The 21,228-nt window shown below is 37.1% G+C and overlaps 1 long non-coding RNA gene across 1 annotated transcript in view; it reads left to right on the plus strand.

The window, feature by feature from the left end:
- Positions 1 to 1,449: 1,449 nt before the first annotated feature.
- The window catches only part of LOC130931188 (uncharacterized), a 56,812-nt gene continuing 37,033 nt past the window's right edge, over positions 1,450 to 21,228 (plus strand). Inside the window, exon 1 of the long non-coding RNA XR_009067171.1 lies at positions 1,450 to 1,669. This is a non-coding gene — a long non-coding RNA (uncharacterized LOC130931188). The remainder of the gene's footprint in view (positions 1,670 to 21,228) is intronic.

The raw sequence follows: 21,228 nt of genomic DNA on the forward strand, positions 1-21,228 counted from the left end.
CTAAATCAGGGTTTGGCCAAGATCGTCGTCCATTTAAAAATAAGGTATGCCGGTGGTGGCTCTCTTGTACAAAAACCTTCGCTCAGTAGTTTTTGTCACTTTTGAAAGCTTAGGTTTGAAAAAAATTACATCCATCTTGCCTCTTCTGTCCTCAGGTGGTTTTGGCTAAGCAAAGCAAATGACCGTCTCTAAGGTGCTAGTCACATGATCTGTTCGAATTTTGACCCATTATAAAAATATTTTTGTTCATTTCATTCATTTTTGTTTTTTATTTTATTGCTTTAAAACATTTTTCTGGCCAAGTCTTTTAAATTCATGTATAGGAAAGTCAATTACATGCAAAGACATTTTCGGCCAAAGGGGGGGCTATATCTCTCCGTGTATGGAATGTATAATGTAATAACGAGTGGAAAGTGGAAATTTCGTCAGTTACTTTGCTGAATAACTACTCTTACAATGAGGTAAATGATTTACTAACTCAATTACTTTTTGGGAAAAGTCATTTGTAACTGTAACTAATTACTTTTTTGAAGTAAGATTACCAACACTGCTTGCCATACATTACTTATTCACTGCCATTGACCGAGATAGATGTCCAATCCAATTGAACGGGAGGTCTCACAATGATTTTTCACATTGATCATTTACGCCCAGACCGTTTTAGTTTATATGGATTGGACATCTATTGCCTTCAATAGCAGTGAAAGAGTTCAAAGTAATTGAACTAGAAATGATCAAGCACCAAGTATGAATTATTATCCAAAGGGAATAATTACAATTGATTGCAAATAACTGTAACAGTCTGGTGAATTACTCAAAGTAGTGGAAAAAAACAGGTTATACATTGTCATTTAGTACTATAAGAGATTAATATTTATTGTTCAGACATCAGTTAAAAAATGTGCCTATAAATGGAAAAGCAGCTCACTGATTCACCACAAGGCATGTTGTCATGTGTTCTGAAGTTAATACCCTTCAAGACTGCAGCCAAGACTTCTTTTAAGTTTTTGACAAATGGATTAAATAAAAACATATCATAACTTTAAAACTCAGACCGCACACAGACATATTTATCTTCCTGCATATCGGAAGTATCTGACCTTGAGATGCGGAGGGGATGAATGTCAACAACTGGCTTTGGAATCCTCTTCTTTACCTCCATTAGACCACATCTGTGATGCGTAAAAAGCAATCATAGATTTATTTTTTTTCTTCCCTATTTTGTACAGCATCCCACACATCACATCGCATCGTATCTTATTTCCTGTTTCCTGACTCTCCCCATATAAGAACAAAGAGATGGCTGGCTGGATTAAAATTAACATGGACGCACATCAACAGTCTACTGAGATGTACATGTTTACGACCCCATCGCCGCAAAACAAATCACCACGGACAAAAAGAGAAACCTTCACCCGCTTCCTCTACTCATATTCAAGCCCTCATAGAAGTGCTGAAAATTACATCTCAAGAGGAAAAGGTTTTGCAGGAGATGCTTCTTTTTCATGACAGGAGTGGTCTTCAGGACATGAACCCACGCTAAAGACAACTAGAAGAGTGAAGAAGCCCTTGGCATCTGTCGTCATCCTGACAGGTGAATGGGAACATTGACAGGATTGGAATCTAACGTCAACTCTTATGGCTCTGTCTAGGCCCAAGGGTGTAAAAGGTGAGAAGGTAACGAGGAAAAAAAACTTTACTTTTCAACAACATAACATGGACGAATTAGATTTAGTACAGTAAACTACATCATCAATTTTTCAAATTAACTCATTGGTTGCAAGGCATGTTTTAAAAGACAATACTTGACTACAGTACGTTTAAGAGGTTCCAGTCCCAACAAATATTTTGTTCTATAATTGTAAAGTGAATCTACCCAATTAGAAAAAAATATTTTCTTGCACCAGCGAAAAAGCTGGTTGTTTCAAACTTTTATTGTTCTTTTGTAGTCAGTTGTAGAACTTTGGTAAGTTCATTTTCTACATGAACTAGTTCAAATTGCAGTTCACCAATTTTGAAATGAATTGTTGATAATTCATCATTTTGAACTTAAGTTCATGATTTAAAAAAACTTCATTTTTTCATTTTAATTTTTTTAGTTCGTTCTTCTCCCCGGTGTTGTTAATCTTACAGAAAAAAAGTAATTAATTATAGTTACAAATTACTTCTCTCAAAAAGTAATTGCGTTAGTAACTCAATTACCTGAATGTAAGAGTAATTAGTTACTTGGCAAAGTAATTGGTGATAATTACTTTTTTTTTTTTTTCCTCAAAAAAAAAAAAAAAAAAACATTGGCCACACTATGTGAAGTTTTTTGTGAAGGTTTTTGGTACAATTGGCCCGAGCCCAATTCTTTACCCTAATTTACTCTTTACCCTGGATCAACTGTTAAAAGTTGTTAGAATTGCTCCCATTATTGCATTAGTTCCCTTCTCTCTACTTTCGACATATGAAAGTTTTAAAACTGTTTCATCATTTAAAGATAAATTCAAGTCAAGATTTTGCCGATTTAGAAGTATTTTATATAAAAAGTTACTTAGGTTCGCTAGGAAGGTTCTCTACAACAGAGCCGTCCTAAAAAGTCTACTGCTTCAAGATGGCGGCTGTCTACTAACGCATTTAGTGCCATGTCTGTCATTTTGCATCTAGTTATATCTATATACAGTACATGTGGTATCTACCATGTCTACCATATCTACCATAACATGCGGGCGTAGTTTGTAGGCTATCGGCTACAACATGGATCATTGGAGCTACCTAGCATCGCGTCTGCTCGGCGTCACAACTTTCTTGCCTCTCCCCACTCCTGCTCTGCTCTGTCGTCTCGGTGAGTCCGTCTCCCTCAGACTTTTCGACCAATATAGTAACGCATAGTAACGCATGCCTTTCCGTCCTCAGTAACGGTAACGGCGTTGCCAAGATGAGAAAACTAATTAATTAGATTACCCACTACTAAAAAAAATAACGCCGTTAGTAACGCCGTTATATTGTAACGCCGTTATTAACAACACTGCTTCTCCCCAATAATTGTTGCAAGCTACAGTGGTATGAAAAAGTATCTGGCCTTTTTGGAATTTCTCACATTTCTGCATAAAATCACCATCAAATCTGATCTGATCTTTGTCAAAATCACATAGATGTAAAAACAGTGTCTGCTTTAACTAAAACTAGGGCTGTCAAACGATTAAAATTTTTAATCGAGTTAATTACAGCTTAAAAATTAATTAATCGTAATTAATCGCAATTCAAACCATCTATAAAATATGCCATATTTTTCTGTAAATTATTGTTGGAATGGAAAGATAAGACACAAGATGGATATATAGATTCAACATACGGTACATAGGGACTGTATTTGTTTATTATAACAATAAATCAACAAGATGGCATTAACATTATTAACATTCTGTTAAAGCGATCCATGGATAGAAAGACTTGTAGTTCTTAAAAGATAAATGTTAGTACAAGTTATAGAAATTTTATATTAAAACCCCTCTTAATGTTTTCGTTTTAATAAAATTTGTAAAAATTTCAATCATTGTTGATGTCGATAATTACTTACACAATGCTCATGGGTGCTGAAGCCTATAAAATCAGTCACACCCAAGCGCCAGCAGAGGGCGGAAAAACTCCATAAAACACAATTAACATTTGGGCATTTCAGTGTACTGTCATTTAAATCTGTCTGAGCGGGGCATGTGCGTTAATTGCGTCAAATATTTTGACGTGATTAATTTAAAAAATAAATTACCGCCCGTTAACGCGATAATTTTGACAGCCCTAACTAAAACCATTTTAATTTAAGTCAGGTGTGTGCCCAATCACTGATGAGTGGTTTAAAGCTGCCATGCCCACTATAAAACGCACACCTGGTAAGAATTGTCTTGATGAGAAGCATTGACTGATGTGCATCATGGCTCGGTCAAAAGAGCTGTCCGTAGACCTGCGATCAAGGATTGTTGATTTGTATAAAGCTGGAAAAGGGTACCAAACCATAAAAGTCTAAAAAAGTCTGTCGATCGACAGTCAGAGAAGTTGTCTACAAATGGAGAGAGTTTAGCACTGTTGCTTGTCTCCCAAGCAGTGGCCGTCCACCAAAGATGACGCCAATAGTTGAGCGCAGAATACTCAGAGAGGTAAAAAAGAACCCTAGAGTGTCTGCTAAAGACTTACAGAAATCACTGGCACAGTCCAGTATATCTGTACATGCATCAACTGTATGTAAAACTATGGCCAAGAATGGTGTTCATGGGAGGACTCCACAGAGGGAGCCACTGCAGTCTAAAAAAAACATTGTTGCTTGTTTAATGTTGGGAAAAAGGCACTTGGACACTCAAGTTTTGGCAACATATTTTGTGGGCTGATAAAACCAAAGTTGAATTGTTTGGGAGAAACACACAATGTCATGTGTGGAGGAAAAATGGAACAGCTCACCAACATCAACACCTCATCCCCACCGTGAAGCATGGTGGAGGGAGCATCATAATTTGGGGCTGTTTTGCTGCCTCAGGGCCTGGACAACTTGCAATCATTAATGGAGGAATGAATTCAAAAGTTAATCAGCATGGAAATCACTGTTCTGTTATATGATATCTAGTGAGATGTGCGCAAGGGTTACGGAGCATAAAAAAAAAAAAAAAAACACACCACATATACCGCAGGAGTCGCGTATGTTCTTTGCTGCACAACACCAGTACTTGACAATGAACGAGGTTATGAACACTGCTCACAACCACTACAATGAGCACGTTCACAGTAACGTTCATGAGACAAAAATATCATATGTGCAGGTCACATTAATATGAACGCGTTCAACTTCATGAACAACACTGGGTAAGTTTTACAAAATCCAAGCACTTCACCCCCATAATTAGGAAACTCAGAAACGTCAATGAGAACAGAGACTGATTTTAATAGTTTGTTTGATAACTTTAAACTTTTGAACAGTGGTTAAATTCTACAAACCAACACTTTGGCATGGCTTTTAATTGAAGAATAACACTGTAGAAGGCGATATGCAAATATTGTGAGAAAGGTAACTCAAATACTGTCTTTAACGTGTTTGTCACAATGCATACTCTTGGAATACTTAACATATTCACTGATCAACTCAAATGAATAAATTTGGCTGACCTCAAGTGGGGAAGCACCATCTTTTCTATCTGAAAATTAATCTAAAATTGTGTTTGTGCTATCTTTGCAATCTAATGGAGTTTGTCTCATTAAGATTGTCAATAACCTTGTTATTCGACAGCCATAGCAGCAACTCTTCCTGTGAAAAATCCCCGAGATGGCATGAATGAGTTAAAAAGATGTTTTGTGTACTTTTAAGGGACTCCGTGGCAGATTGATATTATTTTGATGCATTTTCAATGCAAAAGTTGATTTGAGACACTGGAAAATGTGTCGTTTTCTATGTTGCCAGTTTAGGCTAGAACACAGATGACCTATTCTAAACATTGTTATACTCTCAAACTCATTTTCCTTGTGAGTGGAAGCCAAAGGCAGGAAAAAAGTGAATGCTTCAGAAACTGAATGGTCCCCCAGGGATTGCTGCGGAACTTTGCAAAAGGGTAAACAAACGTTTAAGGTCCAAACTTGACATTTGGTGTCCTTATCCAGAGGGAAATCTTCTGGCTTCAGGTGTATCAAATGTCCACTAACCTTTAAAATGAGGAGACAAATGCACTTCTAATTGAATTTGCAATCAACTTGGGTTTCAGCCAAATTGAGTCCAAACTAATTTTAACCTTTGCGGCAGTCCTTGAAAGTAATAAAACATTTCAATAGACGCTCTTGGACAAAATCTATCGAATATATTGACAGTTATTTTACAAGCACATGCTTCTATTCTTTTGCAGCGTACTCAACGAGGCTTATTTTTAACCATCACACTTTCACTGCCTCCTAAATCTTTGCGAGGGGGACTACAGGCTGATAAAATGGTTATGACCTCTTTATCTCTTTTATGGACTCCTTGGCCATCTCATATGGAGTGTGGGGGGTAGTGGGGCAATCAATGTAATTCTAAATTTAAAGAAAAAAAAATCAATGGTATGTATTGTTAAATGACAGGGACTGTTCACCTCATCAAATCGTTTATTAGGACATAGATGGCGGGGAATGAAAAGGAGTTGGAACTATAAGGATGGAAATCACAGAGTGAAACCTATCATATCATAATTATGAGTTGTAATGAGATTAATTCATATTGTATTTGGAGAGAATAGCATTATTTCACAATTTGAGTGCATCGGATCATAATTGGAGAGAACCGTATTTGTAGCTGGAATTAACCTAATAATGGCATCGTGACATGATTAGAGTGAGTTGTACGTTATCAAAATTAGAGTGAATCATACTGTATCCCAATTGAAGTGAAGTAGTCGAATTATAAATGGAAGTGAATCATATTTCATCATATTGTATTGCAGTCGGAGTGATTTGTCTTCTATCAAATCATAACTCAAGTGAATTGTATCGCAATTGCAGCAAATTTCATCATAATTGAAATAAACTGTCTGTCATGGTAATTGGATTAAATTGCATCACATCATGATTGGAGTGAATCTTATAGTATCAAAGTGAGATGAAACCATCATATTTACAATGATTTCTAATGTATTACTTACCGTGGCGGAATAAAATCAGAGCCGGGCTGGGGCAAGGAATTTACGGGGCACCTAAAGGGACATCGACACAAAATAAATTTAAACCATCTGGTGTGCACCAGAAACTATCCGGTGCGCATAAGAAAGTTAATAATAATAATAAATCATAGACTTTATTACTATTGACGTGGCACTTCGTCATTCTTTGCCTTATCAGAGGGGGCCGAGCTTCATTTAGTCATAGCCGAAGACGGTACACGCTCATGTCGAATTTAAGCTTGAATTTACTTACGATTGGATTTAACTACGAAAGCTGTACCGCATACTAACTGGAAGGATTGTCTCAGGAGTGATTCGCTCGAGGATTTAAGGTAAATATTATATTTTTCGTACCATGCATGCGTGATTGAAGCTTTTATTTGCAGGAATTTTCTTCTTTGTTTACACATGGAGGCAGCTAATTTTCATAACTGACTAGCCTCATAGTTTACTTTTAACCAAGAATCGAGACTGTTTTACGTCCATATCTATGTAGAATGCGGGGATTTAAGCATTTATTCACCAGAATTTTCGCCAGAAATGCTCTGATTACGCCAGGCGGACGCTAGCCTCATTCGCTAACAGAGTAGCATTGTACTCCGACAATATACGTAAAATAAACGCTAACTGTACGGTTTCTTTGGTTTTAACCAAGAATCGAGACTGTTTTACATCCATATCTAAGAAGAATTCAGGGATTTAAGCATTTATTCACAAGAATTTTCGCCAGAAAAGTTCTGTTCACGCCAGGCGGCCGCTAGCCTCGTTCGCTAACAGAGTAGCATTGTACTCCGACATTATACGTAAAATAAACGCTAAATGCACGGTTTCTTTGCTTTTAACCAAGAATTGAGACTGTTTTACGTCCATATCTATGAAGAATTGGGGGATTTAAGCATTTATTCACAAGAATTTTCGCCAGAAAAGTTCTGTTTACGCCAGGCGGCCGCTAGCCTCATTCGTTAACGGTTTGATTATAAAGGGCTATTCTAGTGGTGATTAGTTGTCTAGTGATTATATATAGAATTTATTAATTATTTACATATTATTTATAATTGATTCAGCATGTTTTCCTCAAGTATTAAGTTTCTGATGTTAAATTGAGTGATTTATTAGCTGTTGAAAAGTTGAAGTAAAAAAAATAATAATAAAATTTCAGTTGCTATTTTGGTCAAAAACCCATATGATATGTTAAATATTGCTATTGATCATGAAAATATAGGTGATTATCTCTGCATTTTGTGTTTTTTGTGCATGTAGTGTAAAATCTGAGACTTTTATAGCCATTTTAAGTTGTGTTATACCATATAAAAAAATAATTAATCGCGTTTTTATAAGGGAATGACTAAGAATTTTTTTATGCCGCTGCTCGTGGAGACTCATATATGGCTAAGGTAGGTGCCTGTTTTGGTTTTAGGTCAGTAGTAGCTTTGGTTTAGAAAATACTTGAAGTTTTTGAAAATGGGCCCCCCAAGAATCTGCCCAGTTTCCGGTGTCATGTCAATATATTATGAAGTGTACGATGAAACCTATCATATTTACAACGAATTCTAGTGTATTACTTCCCGTGGTGGAACAAAATCAGAGCCGTGTTGGGGGTTCGCTGCGTAGAAGGAATTGCAGTAGCCCGGTGGTATTTGTCGAGTGACAGCGACAATCTACGCGATCACCCCGAGCGTCCATTGCTCGCTTAAAACATGGCGCCCTCCATAGGTCAAAACATATGCAAAATATTATAGATTTTAAATCAATGGCAATATTTTATGTGTTTCTAATAACACATTTTAGTAAAAGAGAACAATTGTGACTTATTAGAGCCTACAAGTCTAAGTACGAGGTTCCCTTTAAAAATAATCAACACCAAGAAAACAACACATATTGTAGGCGTCATGGCTCCTAATCATAAAACCACACAAATTCAAAGCCGTCCAGCATCACAAATTGTGACAACATAATTTTTAGACCAATTTTTCACTATTTCTACTAATGAGAGCATCGTAGCCTACTAGCCTTTTGTATATCATTATGGTCTGACTCTACCTTGGAGAAGTTACCACCTGCTGAGCCCCTAAAATCACCCCTGTACAGCTGAGAAGAAGAGATTTTTAAAGCTAGCCTAGGGCGGCTGAACTAACTGCAATAAAACTGCCAACTGTTTACAACTCAATTCACACATTGGGCTCGATTTTCGTAAAACTTCAAAATCTAGACCAGTGCACTCTGTGCCTACAGAAACAGGGAGTTAGAGCAGGTTTTGGTAACTTTATAAAAAAAAAAAAAAAAATAAATAAATAAATTCTACAAGTGCGCGAGGTTAGGTTTGGATATCCTAAAATGAATTTTCTTCCAAAAATGCCCATAAATATCGTAAAATGCAGGACTGGAACGGGTGCGCCAGTCAATCAGCCTTGAAGGGGACTGCTCTAAAATTAGTTTCGCCTGAGAATCAGTATTTTTCATGAAACCTTCAGCGAGCCAAGCCCAAATTGAGCGGCTGCGAAAAAATCTGGCTCGATCCCTCACCGCCAATGTTTAAATTTTTTCGTAATTACATATACTTTTGTATTGTGATTGGAATGAATTTTATTAGATTACATCATAATCTAAATGATGTAATAAGTGAATAAGTACAGTAAATAAGTGAATTACATGTAGTTGGATTTTGGAGTGAATCATGTTATACTGTAAATGTATTACAGGTAGTCCACGGGTTACGAGCAAGTTCTGTTCCTACTCTGGCGACGTCACCCAAAAATAAATTGGATATATAATAGCAAAAATCAGAATTAAACTTTTTAAGTACCCCAAAATAACTATCCAAAAAGTCCAAAAACATTGTATTTTGTTGAATGATGGAAGATACACTGCCCTTTGTTAGCAGCGTTGGGTCTGTATGACTTAACAGACTTAAACATGACATGGATAGAGGATAGCCATAGACTTCATAATTGTATTGACGGGTCAGCCACTCTGCAACGCCTTCAAGTAGGGGGCTGTCCTACAGTCCGCTTCAGTTATTCGCAGGCGGTCGCAGTTAGTCAACACATGCAGAGATCCAATGCCGGATTTAGGTTGAAAAAGTACGAAAGCTGTACCGCATACAAACAGGAAGGATCGTCTCAGTGAGTGATTTGTTTTAGGATTCAAGGTAATTATTTTATCTTCGTACCTTGCATGCATTTTGATACGCGAAAACAATCAATGGGAGAAATCAGCCTCTACAGCAGTGGCACTATACAGTACTTTGTAATATTTATGTAAAATAATTGCAACCTGCAGGTTTTTTTGCTTTTAACCAAGAATCGAGACTGTTTTATGTCCATATCTATAAAGAATTCAGGGATTTAAGCATTATTCACAAGAATTTTCAACGGAAAAAGCTTTCTTTACATATGGCGGCCGCTAATTTCCTTACTGACTAGCCTCATAGTTCGTAATATTTACATAAAATAAATGCTCCCTGTACGTTGTTGTTGCTTTTAACCAAGGATCGAGACAGTTTTACGTCCATATCTATAAAGAATTCAAGGATTTAAGCATTTATTCACAAGAATTTTCAACAGGAAAAGCCCTTTGTTTACGTACAGCGGCCTCTAATTTCCTTACTGACTAGCCTCATAGTTCACAATATTTACGTAAAATAAATGCTACCTGCACATTTTTTTGCCTCTAACCAAGAATCGAGACTGTTTTACGCCGATTTCTATATAGAATTCAGGGATTTAAGCATTATTCACAAGAATTTTCAAGGGAAAAAGATCTTTGTTTACATATAGCGGCCGCTAATTTCCTTACTGACTAGCCTCATAGTTCACAATATTTACGTAAAATAAATGCTACCTGCATGTTTTTTTGCTTCTAACCAACAATCGAGACTGTTTTACGCCGATATCTATATAGAATTCAGGGATTTAAGCATTATTCACAAGAATTTTCAACGGAAAAAGCCCTTTGTTTACATATGGTGGCCACTAATTTCCTTACTGACTAGCCTGATAGTTCACAATATTTACATAAAATAAATGCTACCTGCATGTTTTTTTGCTTCTAACCAAGAATCGAGACTGTTTTACGTCCATATCAATAAAGAATTCAGGGATTTAAGCATTATTCACAAGAATTTTAAACGGAAAAAGCTCTTTGTTTACATATGGTGGCCACTAATTTTTTTACTGACTAGCCTCATAGTTCACAATATTTACGTAAAATAAATGCTACCTGCATGTTTTTTTGCTTCTAACCAAGAATCGAGACTGTTTTCGCCAATATCTATATAGAATTCAGGGATTTAAGCATTATTCACAAGAATTTTAAACGGAAAAAGCTTTCTTTACATATGGCGGCCGATAATTTCCTTTCTGACTAGCGTCATAGTTCGTAGTATTTACGTAAAATAAATGCTCCTGGTACGTTTTTATTGTTGTTGCTTTTAACCAAGGATCGAGACTGTTTTACGTCCATATCTATAAAGAATTCAAGGATTTAAGCATTTATTCACAAGAATTTTCAACAGGAAAAGCCCTTTGTTTACGTACAGCGGCCGCTAATTTCCTTACTGACTAGCCTGATAGTTCACAATATTTACGTAAAATAAATGCTACCTGCACATTTTTTTGCCTCTAACCAAGAATCGAGACTGTTTTACGCCGATTTCTATATAGAATTCAGGGATTTAAGCATTATTCACAAGAATTTTCAAGGGAAAAAGATCTTTGTTTACATATAGCGGCCGCTAATTTCCTTACTGACTAGCCTCATAGTTCACAATATTTACGTAAAATAAATGCTACCTGCATGTTTTTTTGCTTCTAACCAACAATCGAGACTGTTTTACGCCGATATCTATATAGAATTCAGGGATTTAAGCAGTATTCACAAGAATTTTCAACAGAAAAAGCCCTTTGTTTACATATGGTGGCCGCTAATTTCCTTACTGACTAGCCTCACAGTTCACAATATTTACATAAAATAAATGCTACCTGCATGTTTTTTTGCTTCTAACCAAGAATCGAGACTGTTTTACGTCCATATCAATAAAGAATTCAGGGATTTAAGCATTATTCACAAGAATTTTCAATGGAAAAAGCTCTTTGTTTATATATGGTGGCCACTAATTTCCTTAATGACTAGCCTCATAGTTCACAATATTTACGTAAAATAAATGCTACCTGCATGTTTTTTTTGCTTCTAACCAAGAATCGAGATTGTTTTACGTCCATATCTATAAAGAATTCAGGGATTTAAGCATCATTCATTCACAAGAATTTTCGACGGAAAAAAGGTGTTTGTTTACATATGGCGGCCACGAATTTCCTTACTGACTAGCCTCATAGTTCGCAATATTTATATAAAATAAATGCCACTTGCACGATTTTTTTTTGCTTTCAACTAAGGACCGAGACTGTTTTACGTCCATATCTGTTAAGAATTCAGGGATAAGCATTTATTCACAAGAATTTCCAACGGAAAAAGCTCTTTGTTTCCACTCGGTCAGCTTTGACGGAGATAGGCCCCCTATGAATGTGTCCCATCAATAAATTATAAGGTCTATGGGATAGCTGCGCTCTGGTTTGGCCCACAAAAGGCTGTAAGTTGTTTTAGCTAATATATGTTTGTGTATGCATTTGTAATTAAGTTTACAGCTACAGTTTGTGGACTTACGTGTGAGCAATTTGCTATTGCTAATTGTAAATACGTTAGCATTCGTAGCATTTAATCTAGCGGACTTTAGTTAGGCAAATTAGGATAATTTAATCTACTATATTTACATATTGATCAGGCTAGATGGATGTTTGAACACCAATTGTTTTGTGTCAAGTGTTTATTGTATAAATGCATGTAGTTTTGAACATAAGTGTACATATGTGTGTTACAGCGTGTATATCAAAGTATTCTTGCCTTGAATGTGAATCGACATATTATTTGCGTGATGTGATGTACAGTATATGTCTGGAGTTCCACTGAAAACAGAAAATGCAAACAACCATCATCACTATTCTTTTACCAAATACTCATAATGACGCACAAAGTGACCATCCAAGAACTTCTACAGTCCGAATTCCCTCAGTAGGGATCCTCAGGCTGGGAGAAGAAGGGATTAATGAGACAGATTTATCTTTTTTCCCCTGTTGCTACACACACCCACAATTCTTTTGTCTATACAGTATACATTCCTTAGTGCCATGGGACAGGACTGCTTCATTGAGTCCCATACATCAGTGTGGTCCTACACCACTACTGTATTTCCCCATAGACAAAAACCCATGTCATTCCCTTACGCATATACATTGTTTTTGAAGCAAGGCTTGTAAGTGAGCATGTAATGAATATTTAGTACGAACAAAATATCCTGCTTTCATTACAATATTGGGTGCAAGCAAGACAAACTAATTATTCTGAATACACCTTGCTCATTGTTATATTCACTGTAATTGTACATATGACGCAGATTACGCCCATTAATATATCAAGGCACAATGCAAAACTACCCGGAGCAACTAATATAAATAGATAGACGATTACATAGCCCTTAGGAAAGTTGTTAAAAAAGGTCAAACGTCAATAATGGCTTACATGTTCTTATTTGCTTGAGTCGATGTTGATTTTTTTGTTAAACTAACATCCCTGGGAAATTGTTTCCCCGCACAGCCTTGAGGTTTGATACAAATTAGTCAAGAAATTACATTAAAAATGCACACATGAATATATGGAGAGTGGAATATATGATTATACAATTTAATCGGTGCTAAAGCACTTTGTAGGATTGTAGATGGAATTCAAAATTATCAGTAAATAGGATTCAAATACATCTCAAGAACAATGTAGCAGTCTACATCTTCACTTCCTCAATCCGCACAAAAAGATGAGGCTCCAATGAACTACAACCGAAGAAGATCAAGTTCAAAGTTGAGACGTAACACACGCTTGTTTAGGCACATCTCCCTTGCACCTGTTTGAATAGTCAGCTGCTAAAAATGAGGCGATACCCTGTAATTACACAGAGAATGAATCTTACACACAAGATCCACCGCATTGCATTCCGTCCTGGGTGGCAACCACCCGGTGACCCCGGAGACAAGAAGGTGCGCTGCTAACAGGTGAAGACATAGCTTTCAGCGCACCAGAGATCGAGTTTCCGCAGAAACCTGGTGAGCGCTAATGTCCCATATTCAAAGCTTCTCTTTCCCCCTCTAAATCATAACGGGCCAGAACAAATCAGGCACTAATCCCAGAGTCCTTGACCTTCCGCTGGTAATGGTCCCTGTTTTCAAAACATGGCGAGAGAATCATCAGCTCGTATTCCCATGGTTTCTCACAAGAATTTAGCAGCAATGAAGAAGGTTCATACTTTTGTGAAACAGTGCCCAGAATGTTAACCATAGCCCAGCATTAAACACAGAACTACTTTTTTAAATAACATGTAGAAGATTTGAATCACTTGTGGATTAAAAGGTTGCATCAATAATTACTTGTTCTGGGTACCTAAAAATAGTTGGTAAATTACAATTTTCAGCAGGGTTGTTCCGATCATGTTTTTTTGCTCCCAATCCGATCCCGATCGTTTTAGTTTGAGTATCTGCCGATCCCGATATTTCCCGATCCGATTGATTTTTTTGTGTGCCCCCGATTCAATTCCAATCATTCCCGATAGTTTTTTCCGATCATATACATTTTGGCAATGCATTAAGAAAAAAATGAATAAAACTCGACGAATATATACATTCAACATACAGTACATAAGTACTGTATTTGTTTATTATGACAATAAATTCTCAAGATGGCATTTACATGATCAACATTCTTTCTGTGAGAGGGATCCACGGATAGAAAGACTTGTAATTCTTAAAGGATAAATGTGACTTTGTATATTGTGACTAAATATTGGCATCTAGTGTATATTTGTTGAGCTCTCAGTAAATGATACTGTAGCCATTTAACTTCTGCCCAAATGCATGATTGGAAGTGCAACCATGACTGTGCGTAATGGTACCAATTGATATATCTTCTCTGTGTTGGGAAATTAAATAGGGTGTTAAGAAAAAGATCAACTACTACCTTTCTTCCCCACATTGCTTCCCACGATATTTCTAATTGTTGAGAGAGGGATTTTAGGCTTTTGCCAATTAAAAAAAGGCTTCAAAGGCAGCCAAAATTCGCTCTACCCATTTTACGTTGCCTTTTAGCTCTATGTATAGGTAAAACAGTGCCATTATAGATTGAACGCGACAATGCGTGAGTGGGTAGTGCAGCGCATGTGTTAATTGCATTAAATATTTTTATGTTAGTACCGCAGTTAACGCGATAAATTTGATAGCCCTACTTTAAGCCAAAACTAAAGACTCTGGATGAGTGTAAGACATTTTGTCTGTAACATTAAATACAATTAGAAAACGATTTAATTAAAAAAAAATATATATATATATATATATATATACATATATATTAAAAAAGGCATGCCCGATATTTTTTTGCTGATTCCAATACTTTGAAAATGACGTGATCAGACCCGATCGATCGGCATCCCGACATCTTTAATTTTGAGTAATATACAACCTTACATTTTGATAGGAAAAAAGCCTTAGCTCACAGAAAACTCTGGACAAAAAAAAATCTTCACAAAACCTGATAGTTCATCAAAATACACCAGTAAAATTGCACAACACTGCAAATTTCCAAAACAAAATCGGCTCAACTGAAATCTCAACAAAATGGTCTGGCATTGCTCGGATTTGTGCAACATGAACGAAATACAACCAAATAAGAGATAAAACATACTTCCCTTGCATCTGTAATGTAAAAGGACACAATAGAGGGGTTAATGCGCAATCGCTTATCCATCACTGTGTACAGAATTGTGGCGAGTGACGTGGAGAAGAATGAGAGAGACCATTTTTATCTTTCAGACTTGCTGCTCTTGTGCTGATACAACGCACGACCTAAGAGACAGCGCCTTTGTTGAACAGAAAACGCCAGAACATAAAAATGTCAACCATCACTCTCAATCATGGGTGCTACAACTACCCATGAACCATTGCGGGCGTAACACATCATAAATAACTGTCAAACATAAAACATATTAGCAAATTGGAACATAAGTATGATGTTAAAACAAATAAAAATATTAACAAAAAAAACGGAACTGAAATATTCTAAATAAAATTAAAATAAATGCAGTCCTTTAGGTGAGCCTAAACCCACAGCTACAGCTCAACATTATTACCACTAGAACAAAAATGATTGAATTATTTTCTAGGGTTGTTCCGATCATGTTTTTTTGCTCCCGATCCGATCCCGATCGTTTTAGTTTGAGTATCTGCCGATCCCGATATTTCCCGATCCGATTGATTTTTTTTGTGCTCCCGATTCAATTCCAATCATTCCCGATAATTTTTCCCAATCATATACATTTTGGCAATGCATTAAGAAAAAAATGAATAAAACTCGGACGAATATATACATTCAACATACAGTACATAAGTACTGTATTTGTTTATTATGACAATAAATCCTCAAGATGGCATTTACATTATTAACATTATTTCTGTGAGAGGGATCCACGGATAGAAAGACTTGTAATTCTTAAAGGATAAATGTGACTTTGTATATTGTAACTAAATATTGCCATATAGTGTATTTGTTGAGCTTTCAGTAAATGATACTGCACCCATTTAACTGTTCTGCCCAAATGCATGATGGGAAGTGCAACCATGACTGTGCGTGGGGCACCAATTGATGTATCTTCTCTGCCTTGGGAAAGAACATAGGGTGTTAAGAAAATGATCAACTACTACCTTTCTTCCTAACATTGCCTTTCACGATATTTTTAATTGCTGAGAGAGAGATTGTAAGGCTTTAACCAAATAAAACAAGGCTCCAAAGGCTGTCAAAATTCTCTCTACTCATTATACGCTGCCTTTTAGCTCTATATATAGGTAAAACGGCGCCTTTATAGATTGAACGCGACAATGCGTGAGTGGGTCGTGCAGCGCATGCGTTAATTATTTAATGTGACATTTAAAAAAATTAATTACCGCCGTTAACGCAATAAATTTGAAAGCCCTACTTTATGCCAAAACTAATCTGGATGAGTGTAAGACATTTTGTCTGTAACGTTAAATACAATTAGAAAGCGATTTAAATAAAATATATTTAATATATTAAAAAAAGGCATGTCCGATATTTTTTTGCCGATTCCGATACTTTGAAAATGACGTGATCGGACTCCCGACCCCGATCGATCGGGACATCTTTATTATTGACCATAAAAAGCTAGTGTATATTAATCGTATCATGTTTATATTACACTCTTTCTCAACATAGATAGTTGCCAGAGAGAAAAAAACACCATATGTTCTACCACCGCTAGACACACTAAACACACTGGAGTTAACTCGTAGATGATGGGAAACGTTCATGACAGTGTTTACTAACCTTTAATCTTGCATAAATGCGAAATCATATTGGAGGTCTTGCCTCCTCGGCAGCCACCCTCCGCAAACATGTCTGAGCTTGGCCCTCCTCCTCTGAGCCGCGGCAGTCTGTAACTTTTCTGTAGCTGAAGTATCCCCATACCAGCGATTTCGTTTTTTTCGATGGGGGGAAAAAGCCCAGGAGTTTCACCTCCTCCAGCCATCATGTAGCACAGCTGACTGACTGACACTTGAGCCTTGCAGCTGCAAGCGAGGGATTCCTCCATGCAATTTTGGGACATAAAAAATAGCTAATACCTTACGGTTTTGAAAACGTAACGTTTTCATACCACGGTATACAATTGGCACATGTCTAAGTACAAATGTGTAAATTTCGATAAAATCAGTTGAGCCCTTTCGGAGTACATAGGAAAAGACCCCCCCCCCCAAAAAAAAAAAAAAAAAACAAAGACACAGACATAGTTCCATTTATATATAAGTTTTGATTAGGGCTGCAGCTATTGATTATTTTAGTAGTCGATTAATCGTTGAACTAGTTAGTTCAAATAATCAAGTAAGTGGATAAGCAACATAAAAAAAATAAAACACCTGAGCTGAGCCTCAAACGGTATAAAAAGAAAATAAATGAGAATCTAAGTACAACAAAAGAACAATTAGCTACATTGCAAAAGTCCGCTAGCTTAAATGCTATAAAATGCTAACATTTTTTTCCCTATGCTATTAACAAATAATTTAAACACACATTCCAACAAAAACGGCTAGATATACCTATAAACTAAATTATAAATGCATTAAAAAAAAACATTAGCTCACACAAAAACTTAGCTTATGTCGGTCTAAACAGGGAGCAGCTGGATTCAGAGATGAGAAATGAGTTATGTCATCGTCACTGTTGCCTCTAGAGGGCAGTGCATCCACACAACTCAATAAAACTAAATGCATACAAACCATTACAACACCATTTTAATTAAACAAATACCGTATTTTTCGGACTACAAGTCGCACCTGAGTATAAGTCGTACCAGCCATAAAACGCCCAACGAAGAGAAACAAAACATATAAGTCGCACCGAGTATAAGTCGCATTTTTGGGTGATAAAATCCAACACACAGAACATATATGTCATCTTGAAAGGCAATTTAATATAAAAAATACAATAGCGAACAACATGCTGAATAAGTGTAGAGTGTACAGTGCATGAACAATGAAATGCGAATATACTGTTCTCACCAGGACGCTACGGCTCGGTCCTGGCTATACAGCAAACTCCCAAATGACGATGCTGGACGTCCATATAATTTGCTGAATCAATTTGGTCCTCGATACCAAACAGGTTTGCATCAACGTAAATAAATGATAATTAGGTTGTTTTACAGCAATGACATAAACGGTTAGCATGCGTTCGCTAGCATTAGCACATCGTTCAAACACCCACACGACTGGCTCTAAGTGTCCGATCCCAGGTGGAAAACAACAACAGAAAAGATGATACACACAGGCGTTGCCTCTGTAGAGATATTTTAAAAGCATAAACAATGAACGTAGGTTCGCAGCCGTGTTTCTCTCTCACTAACTCACCCACTCACTCAGAGCTACGTAGCTGTCCATCTTCTTCTGACGTGTGAGCGCTCTTCACGTAAACAAGTGCGAATTCCGCCGCCACGTGGGCGTGAAAGCGCCACAAACTAAAAGCATGCATTTCAATATAAAAAATAGTCAATAATACAATTGAATACACATTGCAAAAGGCCATAGCTATTAACAGTTATTCAGATAACTATAGCATAAAGAACATGCTAACAAGTTTACCAAACCATCAGTGTCACTCCAAAACACCAAAATAACATGTGAAATGATATCATAATGTGTTAATAATTTCACACATAAGTCGCTCCTGAGTATAAGTCGCACCCCCAGCAAAAATATGAAAAAAAAAAAAAAAAAAAACGCGACTTATAGTCCAAAAAATACTGTACTCAAAGCAGCAAAATGTAATTTTTTTCTAATCCAATTACTCGAGTTAATCGATTAATCCTTGCAACACTAGTTTAGATTGTTTTGGAGTTACATTGTCATGTGACATCCACACTTCTGCTAGGAGCAGGTTAATTAACTGTAAAAACCGCTCACCGCAAACCTTAAATCACTCATTCAACGCTTCGCTACGAGCCGCCAACTTTAGCGCCTTGACGAGGGGGTTCTGCACAAGAGTCGCGATTTCAAGACGCGAAGGAACGTACCCTTTGGGTGTCACTATAAATGTCCCCGTATCGCTGTCATTGCAGGCCGCTATTCTTTGTGAGCCGTGCGTCCTAATCTGTCCATTCAGACTGAAGTACAATAACAGGTGCATTGTGTGGCACAGTCTTGGCTGTTATTATTTTGCTGGAGGAGAACCAATGCCACCCACTCTGCACATCGTCGTCTCCTTTGTCTCACCTAAATTCCACACAAGCTTATAGTAGATGGCAGAAGCTATATTTATCCCAGTTTTCTTCAGTGTGAGGAATTCCCAGCATTTCATGGTAAAGAGGGCATGGACGCCTCCACACAGGGTCCGTCATTTCCATTAGTGTGCTCCTACTGACAGCTTGGACTTCCTCAGAGGTTTTAGTACAGTTCATGGTAGGTCACACATTTTTCGCACTATATGCCTCAATTTATAATTGCAGAAATGTAAGTCGTTCCACTCAAAGCTGACACCAAGGTCGAAATTTGACATGAGATTTGCGGTCGTACTTATGGGACTTTCTTGACTAAAGTTTTCCAAAAGTGCAAAGATGAGCTTACGACAGGAGAAAAAAGTCTTATTATGTGAATTAGAATCATATTTTGAGACGATTCGACTAAATACAACAATTTAGCAAAGTGCAGATGACGAGAAATTAGTCTTTTAATCTGCCGGTTAGCCACGCCTACCGTTATCGGGCTCTAGCGTCCCCAACAGATGGATGACGTCAGCGGGTGACTGGGCACATCGGTTTTACTATTCAGCCCATTGAGGGGGAATTATTCAGAACGAGGAAAACGCGACAAAGAGAGCCGCAAAATGTCGTTGTTTCAGTCTCTCTACTCCAATATTTTTACAGGATATTCTTTTTATCCAAGTATGTTTCCCCAATAGCTAAATAAATGGCTTGAGAAGGACCAGTCAGTCCGTCGAGGGGGAACTATTCACAACGAGGAAAACGCGACGAAGAGAGCTGCAAAATGTCATTGTTTCTGTCTCTTTACTTCAATATTTTTACAGGATATTCTTTTTATCCAAGTATTTTCCCCAATTGCTAAATAAATGGCATGGTCATGACAAATAACAGTCTTGTGCTAAATGGAATATGAAATAATAAAAATGCACTTATTCAGGAGATGGCAAAATTACTCCATAATGGTCAAAACTGTCGACTTCACCTTTACTGTCGCACCTCCCGAACAATATTTTATGACACCTAAATCGGACATATGTCATTTCCCTTCCCCAGCTTCGGAGAATGTAAACAAACCAAGAGGCGTGACAGCTAGCCGACATACTAACCCGAATTTAGTGATGTTTCAATGTCTTCGAAGCGGAAAATCACACATAACTAGCCCGGATTATTTGACATGACGACTGGGTCAATGATCAAACGTAAGTAGTCCTTTATTTAAAGAAAGTTTGTAGTGTTTTCTTTGTAATCGCTGTATTCGTATTTGACTCAATACAAATTACGTTGTTTACTCACTTCCTCCTAAGTCCAATGGTCCCACAGTAGTAGGGCTTGTTTTGGCCAATATCCACGGTGAATGGAAACCTTTTGAAACTCCAAAAAGGCGCACACGCCTCTCCCTCATAAAGAATGATTTTTCTGCAGCCGTTTGGCTGGCGTGATGCGAAAAATAAACGTATTAATCCGCAAAATCAGCTGAATCCTTAGTGCTGATACACAACAGTACGGGTGTTTAGTGAAGAGGACCCCTTCACCCATACACGTCACAGCGCCCTCCTCCTCAATGCAAGACCGAAGCCGGAAGTCACTCATTTTCATGGCGTGGGATTAAAAAAAACTAAACAAATATAGCGATCGCTTCCACACACATCCAAGCGGTCCATATCATTCAGGAGCATAAAATACTGCGTGTATTATGAAATAAACATGCTTTTTCGTGTCACA

Source organism: Corythoichthys intestinalis, chromosome 15 (genome assembly GCF_030265065.1).
Source record: "Corythoichthys intestinalis isolate RoL2023-P3 chromosome 15, ASM3026506v1, whole genome shotgun sequence".
NCBI classification, from domain to species: Eukaryota; Metazoa; Chordata; class Actinopteri; order Syngnathiformes; family Syngnathidae; genus Corythoichthys; species Corythoichthys intestinalis.